This window comes from Oncorhynchus mykiss, chromosome 7 (genome assembly GCF_057628025.1).
Source record: "Oncorhynchus mykiss isolate SJ-2025 chromosome 7, ASM5762802v1, whole genome shotgun sequence".
NCBI classification, from domain to species: Eukaryota; Metazoa; Chordata; class Actinopteri; order Salmoniformes; family Salmonidae; genus Oncorhynchus; species Oncorhynchus mykiss.
The window spans coordinates 34,453,701-34,465,596 of NC_143028.1; positions in this window are offsets into that span (position 1 = coordinate 34,453,701).

Consider the following 11,896-nt stretch of genomic DNA (forward strand, 5'->3'; position numbering starts at 1 on the left):
AATTTATTTCAACTGAACACTGAGACAAAGTAACAAAATGACACAAAACGAAACAGTTCTGTCTGGTGCAGACACGAAACAGAAAACAACTACCCACAAAACACAGGTGTAAAAAAGCTGCCTTAAGTATGATTCTCAATCAGAGACAATGATAGACAGCTGTCTCTGATTGAGAACGACACCCGGTCAAACACAAAGAAATACAAAACATAGAAAATGAACATAGAATGCCCACCCAAATCACACCCTGACCAAACCAAAATAGAGACATAAAAAGCTCTAATGTCAGGGCGTGACAAACAGGAAATAATAAAATACAACAATCGATAAAGAAATAAACTGGAAATGGAAGACAAAAGTACTCAAAAGCCTGAAATAAGGCAGGAATTAACATGGTAGAGATAAAAAACAACAACACAGCAAACAGAGGACATAGAAGGCACAGCATGTGGGTATGTATGTGTGTAAATATGTGGGGAGAGCGTGGTTGTGAAAATCATTGCAAAAGCCAGAGCCCATGTGTGTCTGTGAGCAGGAGTTGTGACAGAGAGTTTTCAACTTTGTGCAGATATGGGATATACATTTTAAAATAAATTACAAATACAGTTTATTTATTTATGTATTGTCTTATCATGATGGAACAGTCTCCAACCCTATATCCTAGACACCCACCCGAGTGACCCACACACTAAGGAGGAGTCCTTATCTGTTTTCTGGGCCTACTGCAAGTAGCCTATATGTAGCCAAGACAGAAAGACAAACATGGTCAGAGACACACTAAAGCAGCACCGCCCCCTCAAGAGCCTAAGCCTGTCTGCCAGGGTTGGTCCAACAAAGCCAAAGCACCTTGATGGGTGAGCATAATATACAAGGAATCTCTCAAAGCTGCTAATAAGAACCTTGACAACCTTTTACCTAGCTGGTGGGAATTCTGGTGGAGTACCCCCACCCAGGTAGTGGCCGTGCTGGCAACACTAGCTGCAATAACTCACGGGGAGGGGACAATCGAGGGGGGAAATTATTGTGGCCCTGGTGGGACAAAAAAACAGAATGGTCTGACTGCTCAGAGGTGCTTGGGAAAATGGTCACAACGGGAGACAAAGCGTGTGTGTGTGTTTCGGGTGAAAGGGGTGAAAGGAGGGCCTCCCGGATGGCGCATTGGTTAAGGGTGCTGTACTGCAGCACCAGCTGTGCCATCAGAGTCCCTGGGTTCGCGCCCAGGCTCTGTCGTTACCGGCCGCGACCGGGAGGTCTGTGTGGCGACGCACACTTGGCCTAGCGTCGTTCGGGTTAGGGAGGGCTTGGCCGGTAGGGATGTCCTTGTCTCATCCCGCACCAGCGACTCCTGTGGCGGGCCGGGCTCGGGGAAGAAGCAGTGCGGCTGGTTGGGTTGTGTATCGGAGGACGCATGACTTTCAACCTTCGTGTCTCCCGAGCCCGTACGGGAGTTGTAGCGATGAGACAAGATAGTAGCTACCACAACAATTGGATACCACGAAATTGGAGAGAAAAAGGGGTAAAAAAAAAATGTAAAAATGAAAGGGGTGAAATGTCTAGTCCTAGCTCCATTGGGCTCGGGGTTGGAAAAACTGTTGAACATCTGAGCTTGTGTATGTTTGTGAGGAAGGGGTGGGTGGGGAGAGTGTGTGTTTGTGTGTATCTGTTCTTATAGGGCAATGATGTTAATGGATGAATCGCAATTATTTGCCAAAATAATAATTGTTTGGTGAAAATGCAATTTTTGTCATGTCATGTAACAATCAAGTTAGAAGGGCCCTACATTATTATGCATATTGTTCATTAATTGTGGAAATAAAATAAGATACGTAACAATTGTTTATATACAATTATTATGCATATTGTTCATTAATTGTGGAAATAAAATAAGATACGTAACAATTGTTTATATACAGTGTATAAATATATTTTCTATAACTAAATAAAGTTTAATTGAAGTGAGTGTGTTGGAAATGCTTTTGGCTGTTGATCTGCTTCTGTTCTGTAGGTGATCTAGTGTGCTCTTTTCAAAGGATGGGTACCAGTCTCTGGTGGGGCTCTGGGATCCGGGTGGGCAGGGGAGGTCTGCCAGTCACTAGGAGGACAACCCAACTTGGGATGGGGGGAAGTTTTAGCGAGTAGTAGAGAACAATTGGAGGTTTACTCAGTAGCAGTGTAAATATCATGGTACAGCTATATGGACACTCAATCGTAAGGGTACTTTTTAATTGTACTGTAAGTTTACAAACAAACGCTGCAAAAAAAGAAACGTCTTCTCACTGTCAACTGCATTTATTTTCAGCAAACTTAACATGTGTAAATATTTGTATGAACATAACAAGATTCAACAACTGAGATCCCTCACCCTCCAACAGGTCCCAGAGGTGCTCAATGGGATTGAGATCCGGGCTCTTCGCTGGCAATGGCAGAACAATGACATTCCTGTCTTGCAGGAAATCACACACAGAACGAGCAGTGTGGCAGGTGTCATTGTCATGCTGCAGGGTCATGTCAGGATGAGCCTGCAGGAAGGGTACCACATGAGGGAGGAGGATGTCTTTGCCGTAACGCACAGTGTTGAGAATGCCTGCAATGACAACAAGCTCAGTCCGATGATGGGGTAACACAACGCCCCAGACCATGACGGACCCTCCACCTCCAAATGGATCCCGCTCCAGAGCACAGGTCTCAGTGTTACGTTCATTCCTTCGACGATAAACACGAATCCGACCATCACCCCGACTGAGACAAAACCGCGACTCGTCTGTGAGGAGAACTTTTTGACAGGCCTGTCTGGTCGAGCGATGGTGGGTTTGCGCCCACAGTCAACGATGTTGCCGGTGATGTCTGGTGAGGACCTGCCTTACAACAGCCCTACAAGCCCTCAGTCCAGCCTATTGCAGACAATCTGAGGACTGATGGAGGGATTGTGCATTCCTGGTGTAACTCGGGAAGTTGCTGTTGCCATCCGGTAACTGTCCTGCAGGTGTGATGGGGCGGCAGGGTAGCCTAGTGGTTAGAGCGTTGGACTAGTAACCGGAAGGTTGCAAATTCAAACCCCCGAGCTGACAAGGTACAAATCTGTCGTTCTGCCCCTGAACAGGCAGTTAACCCACTGTTCCTAGGCCGTCATTAAAAATGAGAATTTGTTCTTAACTGGCTTGCCTAGTTAAATAAAGGTAAAATAAATAAAAAAATGTTTGGATGTACCGATCCTGTGCAAGTGTTGTTACACGTGGTCTGCCACTGCGAAGACGATAAGCTGTCCATCCTGTCTCCCTGTAGCGCTGTCTTAGGCGTCTCACAGTATGGACATTGACATTTATTTCCCTGGCCACATCTGCAGTCCTCATGCCTCCTTGCAGCATAAGGCATGTTCATGAAGATGAGCAGGGACCCTGGACATCTTTCCTTTGGTGTTTTTCAGAGTCTGTCAACTTAAGCCCCTTTAGTGTCTTAAGTTTTAATAACTGTGACCTTAATTGCCTACGTCTGTAAGCTGTTAGTGTCTTAACGACCGTTCCACAGGTGCATGTTCATTAATTGTTTATGGTTCATTGAACAAGCATGGGAAACAGTGTGTAAACCCTTTACAATGAAGATCTGTGAAGTTATTTGAATTTTTGCCAATTATCTTTGAAAGACAGGGTCCTGAAAAGTTTATATTATGAAAAACAGAATTGAAACTTGTAACTCATTATGGTAAATAAGCATAGCCAGTTATAATTGTAATGGCTTAGCAGATAATAAGAAATGACGATCAGTATTTACATTGCTAAAAAGAGAATGAATATTTTGGCAAAAAACTGCACGGAGCCTTCACCGTGCGCTGCCAGTTTAAGAGCGCATCAGCAGTCAAGAGGAGAAAATAAAGATCGCTTTTCTGGCTCTGTGTGGAAGCTCTCGTTTTGGCGCGGCAGTCTGACAGTGTGTGCAACTCTTTGCAGAAGTCTTGTTGATTTTCAGCGTGTTCAGTTTGTAAAGTGTTTATGTCAATCACCAGATATACCTCTCTAGGTTGTGGTTGTAATCGTTTGGGACCGCTCCTGTCAATGATCGCATAGATTAGTAGCAACATTGTTGCAAAGCTTTGACAAACAAACCAACAGGTGTATCAGAAGGACAGACAGTGCCACTGTAAGCCTAAAGTCAACAGCTAAGACTCTCTCTCCCCCCCTTTCAAATTCCAGGATTTTTCTTTATTTTTACTATCACTGTAGAATAATATTGAAGACATCAAAACTATGAAATAACACAACTCCATATTATGGCAAGAACAACTCAAATAAGAAAAGAGAAATGGCAGTCCTTTACTTTAAAACATGAAGTCAATCAATGCGGAAAATGTCAAGAACTTTGAAAGTTTCTTCAAGTGCGGTTGCAAAAAGCATCAAGCACTATGATGAAACTGGTTCTCATGAGGACCGCCACAGGAAAGGAACACCCAGAGTTACCTCTGCTGCAGAGGATAAGTTCATTAGAGTTAACTGCACCTCAGATTGCAGCCCAAATAAATGCTTCACAGAGTTCAAGTAACAGACACATCTCAACATCAACTGTTCAGAGGAGACTGTGTGAATCAGGACTTAATGGTCGAATTGCTACAAAGAAATCATTACAAAAGGACACCAATAAGAAGAGAATTGCTTGGGCCAAAAAAAAGGGGATTGGACATTGGACCGGTGGAAATCTGTCCTTTGGTCTGATGAGTCCAAATTTGAGATTTTTGGTTTCAACAGTCATGTCTTTGTGAGACGCTCAGTAGGTAGATGGATGATCTCCGCATCTGTGGTTCCCACCATGAAGCATGGAGGAGGAGGTGTGATGGTGTGGGGGTGCTTTGCTGGAGTCACTGTCAGTGATTTATTTAGAATTCAAGGCACACTTAACCAGCATGGCTACCACAATGTTCTGCAGCGACACGCCATCCCATCTGGTTTGCGCTTAGTGCAACTATCATTTGTTTTTCAACAGGACAATGACTCAACACACCTCCAGGCTGTGTAAGGGCTATTTGACCAAGAAGGAGAGTTATGGAGTGCTGCATCAGATGGCCTGGCCTCCACAATCACCCGACCTCAACCCAATTGAGATGGTTTGGGATGAGTTGGACCACAGAGGAGAAGCAGCCAACAAGTGCTCAGCATATGTGGGAACTCTCAAGACTGTTGGAAAAGCATTCCCCATGAAGCTGGTTGAGAGAATGCCAAGAGTGGGCAAAGCTGTCATCAAGGCAATGGGTGGCTACTTTGAAGAATCTAAAATATATACTGTATGTATATATTTTTTTTACTACATGATTCCATATTCATAGTTTTGATTCATAGTTTTGATGTCTTCACTATTATTCTACAATGTAGAAATAGTAAAAATAAAGAAAAGCCCTTGACTAGGAGTGTCCAAACTTTGACTGGTACTGTATATTGGGGATACAACCATCCCAGCTCTACAGATTTTGCTGCAAAGAGACAGAATTAATCATGTTTTGGTACTGCGCATATGTAGTTTGTTTTTGGTGGCAGGTTCAGGAATGGCTGAAGAAATGCAACATTTACCTCAAGCTAACTCTGCAAAGAGCACTGCAGGCTTGATTAGAAAATGAATTGTCAATCGATCAATAATATGATAAATGTTTATCTGTAATTTACAATCTTTAGAAACTATGAGAATAGAAAGGTTCAGAACTTTTGTGAAACATCACAGTTGCAAGATATATGGGAAATAGGAATCGAAACTGGATGGTGTTCAGAGATGAATGGGAGTGGTTGGTGTGGAGCTGAAGGGTGGGAAAAAAATACTAAAAACAAGATAACTCATGAAAAATATACTGTCATGTACTGTCATGTTGTGTCTTGTTTCTGTCCTTTCCCTTCACCCTGTCTCCCTCTGCTGGTCGTTGTTAGGTTACCTTTTCTCCCCCTCTTTCCCCCAGCTGTGCCTTGTCTCCTCCTAACTACCTCGTCACCCCTTTTCCCACCTGTTCCCTTTTTCCCTCTGATTAGTCCTCTATATCTCTCTCTGTTTCTGCTCCTGTCTTTGTCGGATTCTTGTTTGTGTTGTTCATGCCTGAACCAGACTATCGTCATGTTTGCTGCAACCTTGTCCTGTCGGAACCTGCCGGTCCATCTGAGCCTACGTTTTGTTTTGTTATTAAAGAAGCTCTGTTTACGTTAATTCGCTTTTGGGTCCTCATTCACGCACCGTAACAGAAGAATCCGACCAAGAATGGACCCAGCGACTTCGGATCCTCTCCACTCAGCCGTCGAGATCCAGGGAGCGATGCTAGGCAGACACAAGCAGGAATTGTCTGCTGCTCGACATGCCGTTGAGACCCTGGCCACCCAAGTCTCCAACCTCACAGAACAGGTTCACCATCTCCGCCTCGATCCACCGGCCACTTCCAGGGCTTTCGAATCTCCGGAGCCCAGAATCAATAACCCGCCGTGTTACTCTGGGGAGCCCACTGAATGCCGCTCGTTCCTCACCCAGTGTGATATTGTGTTTTCTCTCCAGCCCAACACTTACTCCAGGAGCACTGCTCGTGTCGCCTACGTCATATCTCTCCTTACTGGACGGGCTCGTGAGTGGGGCACGGCAATCTGGGAGGCAAGGGCTGAGTGTACTAACCAGTATCAGGACTTTAAGGAGGAGATGATACGGGTTTTTGATCGATCTGTTTTTGGGGAGGAGGCTTCCAGGGCCCTGTCTTCCCTATGTCAGGGTAATCGATCCATAACAGACTACTCTATTGAGTTTCGCACTCTTGCTGCCTCCAGTGGCTGGAACGAGCCGGCTTTGCTCGCTCGTTTTCTGGAGGGTCTCCGCGCAGAGGTAAAGGATGAGATTCTCTCCCGGGAGGTTCCTTCCAGCGTGGATTCCTTGATTGAACTCGCTATTCGCATTGAGCGACGGGTTGATCTTCGTCACCGAGCTCGTGGAAAGGAGCTCGCGTTCTCCGTTGCCCCCCTCTCCGCATCACTACCATCTTCCTCTGCCGGCTCGGGTGCTGAGCCTATGCAGCTGGGAGGTATCCGCATCTCGACTAAGGAGAGGGAACGGAGAATCACCAACCGCCTCTGTCTCTATTGCGGTTCTGCTGGTCATTTTGTCACTTCATGTCCAGTAAAAGCCAGAGCTCATCAGTAAGCGGAGGGCTACTGGTGAGCGCTACTACTCCTGTCTCTCCTTCAAGATCCTGCACTACCTTGTCGGTCCATCTACGCTGGACCGGTTCGTCATCTTCCTGCAGTGCCTTAATAGACTCTGGGGCGGAGGGCTGTTTTATGGACGAGACCTGGGCTCGGGAACATGACATTCCTCTCAGACAGTTAAGGGAGTCCACGGCCTTGTTCGCCCTGGATGGTAGTCCTCTCCCCAGGATTCAGCGTGAGACGCTACCTTTAACCCTCACTGTTTCTGGTAATCATAGCGAAACCATTTCTTTTTTAATTTTTCGTTCACCTTTTACACCTGTTGTTTTGGGCCATCCCTGGCTAGTTTGTCATAATCCTTCCATTAATTGGTCTAGTAATTCTATCCTCTCCTGGAACGTCTCTTGTCATGTGAAATGTTTAATGTCTGCTATCCCTCCTGTTTCCTCTGTCTCTTCTTCACAGGAGGAGCCTGGTGATTTGACAGGGGTGCCGGAGGAATATCACGATCTGCGCACGGTGTTCAGTCGGTCCAGGGCCACCTCTCTTCCTCCACACCGGTCGTATGATTGTAGTATTGATCTCCTTCCGGGAACCACTCCCCCCCGGGGTAGACTATACTCTCTGTCGGCTCCCGAACGTAAGGCTCTCGAAGATTATTTGTCTGTAGCTCTTGCCGCCGGTACCATAGTCCCCTCCTCATCTCCCGCCGGAGCGGGGGTTTTTTTTGTTAAGAAGAAGGACGGGTCCCTGCGCCCCTGCATAGATTATCGAGGGCTGAATGACATAACAGTGAAGAATCGTTATCCGCTTCCTCTTATGTCTTCAGCCTTCGAGATCCTGCAGGGAGCCAGGTTTTTCACTAAGTTGGACCTTCGTAACGCTTACCATCTCGTGCGCATCAGGGAGGGGGACGAGTGGAAGACGGCGTTTAACACTCCGTTAGGGCACTTTGAATACCGGGTTCTTCCTTTCGGCCTCGCTAACGCTCCAGCTGTCTTTCAGGCATTAGTCAATGATGTCCTGAGAGACATGCTGAACATCTTTGTTTTCGTTTACCTTGACGATATCCTGATTTTTTCACCGTCACTCCAGATTCATGTTCAGCACGTTCGACGTGTCCTCCAGCGCCTTTTAGAGAATTGTCTTTTTGTGAAGGCTGAGAAGTGCTCTTTTCATGCCTCCTCCGTCACATTTCTCGGTTCTGTTATTTCCGCTGAAGGCATTAAGATGGATCCCGCTAAGGTCCAAGCTGTCATTGATTGGCCCGTCCCTAAGTCACGCGTCGAGTTGCAGCGCTTTCTCGGCTTCGCGAACTTCTATCGTCGTTTCATCCGTAATTTCGGTCAGGTGGCAGCCCCTCTCACAGCCCTTACTTCTGTCAAGACGTGCTTTAAGTGGTCCGTTTCCGCCCAGGGAGCTTTTGATCTCCTCAAGAATCGTTTTACATCCGCACCTATCCTTGTTACACCTGACGTCTCTAGACAGTTCATTGTCGAGGTTGACGCGTCAGAGGTGGGCGTGGGAGCCATTCTTTCTCAGCGCTCCTTCTCTGACGACAAGGTCCACCCTTGCGCGTATTTTTCTCATCGCCTGTCGCCGTCGGAACGTAACTATGATGTGGGAAACCGCGAACTGCTCGCCATCCGCTTAGCCCTAGGCGAATGGCGACAGTGGTTGGAGGGGGCGACCGTTCCTTTTGTCGTTTGGACTGACCATAGGAACCTTGAGTACATCCGTTCTGCCAAACGACTTAATGCGCGTCAGGCGCGCTGGGCGCTGTTTTTCGCTCGTTTCGAGTTCGTGATTTCTTATCGTCCGGGCTCTAAGAACACCAAGCCTGATGCTTTATCTCGTCTCTTCAGTTCTTCGGTAGCCTCCACTGACCCCGAGGGGATTCTCCCTGAGGGGCGTGTTGTCGGGTTGACTGTCTGGGGAATTGAGAGGCAGGTAAAGCAAGCACTCACTCAAACTCCGTCGCCGCGCGCTTGTCCCAGGAACCTTCTTTTCGTTCCCGTTCCTACTCGTCTGGCCGTTCTTCAGTGGGCTCACTCTGCCAAGTTAGCCGGCCACCCTGGCGTTCGGGGTACGCTTGCTTCCATACGCCAGCGCTTTTGGTGGCCCACCCGGGAGCATGACACGCGTCGCTTCGTGGCTGCTTGTTCGGTCTGCGCGCAGACTAAGTCCGGTAACTCTCCTCCTGCCGGCCGTCTCAGGCCGCTTCCCATTCCCTCTCGACCGTGGTCTCACATCGCCTTAGATTTTGTCACCGGACTGCCTTCGTCAGCGGGGAAGACTGTTATTCTTACGGTTGTCGACAGGTTCTCTAAGGCGGCTCATTTTATTCCCCTTGCTAAGCTTCCTTCTGCTAAAGAGACGGCACAAATCATCATCGAGAATGTTTTCAGAATTCATGGCCTTCCGTCAGACGTCGTTTCGGACAGAGGTCCGCAATTCACGTCTCAATTTTGGAGGGAGTTTTGCCGTTTGATTGGGGCTTCCGTCAGTCTCTCTTCCGGCTTTCACCCCCAGTCTAACGGTCAAGCAGAACGGGCCAATCAGACTATTGGTCGCATCTTACGCAGTCTTTCTTTTCGCAACCCTGCGTCTTGGTCAGAACAGCTCCCCTGGGCAGAATACGCACACAACTCGCTTCCTTCGTCTGCGACCGGGCTATCTCCTTTTCAGAGTAGCCTCGGGTACCAGCCTCCGCTGTTCTCATCTCAGTTCGCCGAGTCCAGCGTCCCCTCCGCTCAGGCTTTTGTCCAACGTTGCGAGCGCACCTGGAAGAGGGTCAGGTCTGCACTTTGCCGTTATAGGGCGCAGACTGTGAGGGCTGCTAATAAGCGTAGAACTAAGAGTCCTAGATATTGTCGCGGTCAGAGAGTTTGGCTCTCCACTCAGAACCTTCCCCTTAAGACCACTTCTCGCAAGTTGACCCCGCGGTTCATTGGTCCGTTCCGTATTTCTCGGATCATTAATCCTGTCGCAGTTCGACTTCTTCTTCCGCGATATCTTCGTCGCGTCCACCCGGTCTTCCATGTCTCCTGTGTCAAGCCCGTTCTTCGCGCCCCCGCTCGTCTTCCCCCCCCCCCCCATCCTTGTCGAGGGCGCACCCATCTACAGGGTCCGTAGGATTTTGGACATGCGTCCTCGGGGCCGTGGTCATCAGTACCTAGTAGATTGGGAGGGGTACGGTCCTGAGGAGAGGAGTTGGGTTCCCTCTCGGGACGTGCTGGACCGTGCGCTGATCGATGATTTCCTCCGTTGCCGCCAGGTTTCCTCCTCGAGTGCGCCAGGAGGCGCTCGGTGAGTGGGGGGGTACTGTCATGTACTGTCATGTTGTGTCTTGTTTCTGTCCTTTCCCTTCACCCTGTCTCCCTCTGCTGGTCGTTGTTAGGTTACCTTTTCTCCCCCTCTTTCCCCCAGCTGTGCCTTGTCTCCTCCTAACTACCTCGTCACCCCTTTTCCCACCTGTTCCCTTTTTCCCTCTGATTAGTCCTCTATATCTCTCTCTGTTTCTGCTCCTGTCTTTGTCGGATTCCTGTTTGTGTTGTTCATGCCTGAACCAGACTATCGTCATGTTTGCTGCAACCTTGTCCTGTCCTGTCGGAACCTGCCGGTCCATCTGAGCCTACGTTTTGTTTTGTTATTAAAGAAGCTCTGTTTACGTTAATTCGCTTTTGGGTCCTCATTCACGCACCGTAACATATACTGTCTGTAATGTGGATATGGTATGTATAAACTGGAAGTGGAAGCCTAATTGTTATTCATTCGTTTTCTCCAATTAGGGGAGGGATGTTAGGGTTAGGGAAAAATAAGGAAAATACATAACAAATATGTATTTAACATGAAATATATGTGGGATTGGAGAAAGGACGCCGATAATTACACTGATAGAAACCACAATCTGCAATATTAAAGTTGATCTACTCCCTACATTTATTATTTTTAATGGTTTTACACGTCATTTCAACCCAGATAGTCAATGTTTTTTTCATCCAACTTTTAACCTTAAAAACATGGTGACTTCACGTTAGTTGACAATTCAGCCAAACGTAAATCAAAACTAGATGTTGCACTGAGGGTTCACTGTAATAGAAATAGCCTCTACCGTTGTCATTTCCAAGTAAGGACACTAGAGGGAGGTGTTGTTGAGTGGTTCTCTTGTACCATCCATGCTTTCAGACACTGGTCACCTCTCTCTCTCCTTCTCTCTTAAAGACATAATGTCATCCAGCAACCATATCCAAATGCTTCATATTGTCATCACTGGCAACAATCTACATATCTCTGGCATCACAGCCTCTTATCACTATGCCAATAACTCCATGACTGTGTGAGGATGAGACAGTTACATAGCCCGCTGGAGGGCCAGTCATACTGTTGCTACACTTGTACCTTTTTGTGTGTGAGCCAAAGTGCCCAAGTGTGGACACGCTCTTCTGCCTCTTGATTTAGCAGGGGTGTTGTTGCCCTGTTTTCTTTTTTTCAGTTCTGTATTCTTCTTGGCTGGATTCATAGGAGAGTAATCGAGTGCCAGGACAGTGTGTAGACTGATACCTGATCAGCTTGGATTCAACCCATAAAATGCCACTGTAATATCAGATCATGTCATGTGATAAACAAGTTAAAGAGCGACTACTGTGTATTGCACATACACATACTGTATATTATATAATCTGCTGGCCTTGCCATAACTTTCTCTTCCACAATAAGTACAGAATGTTTCGATCGACCCGTTGTCA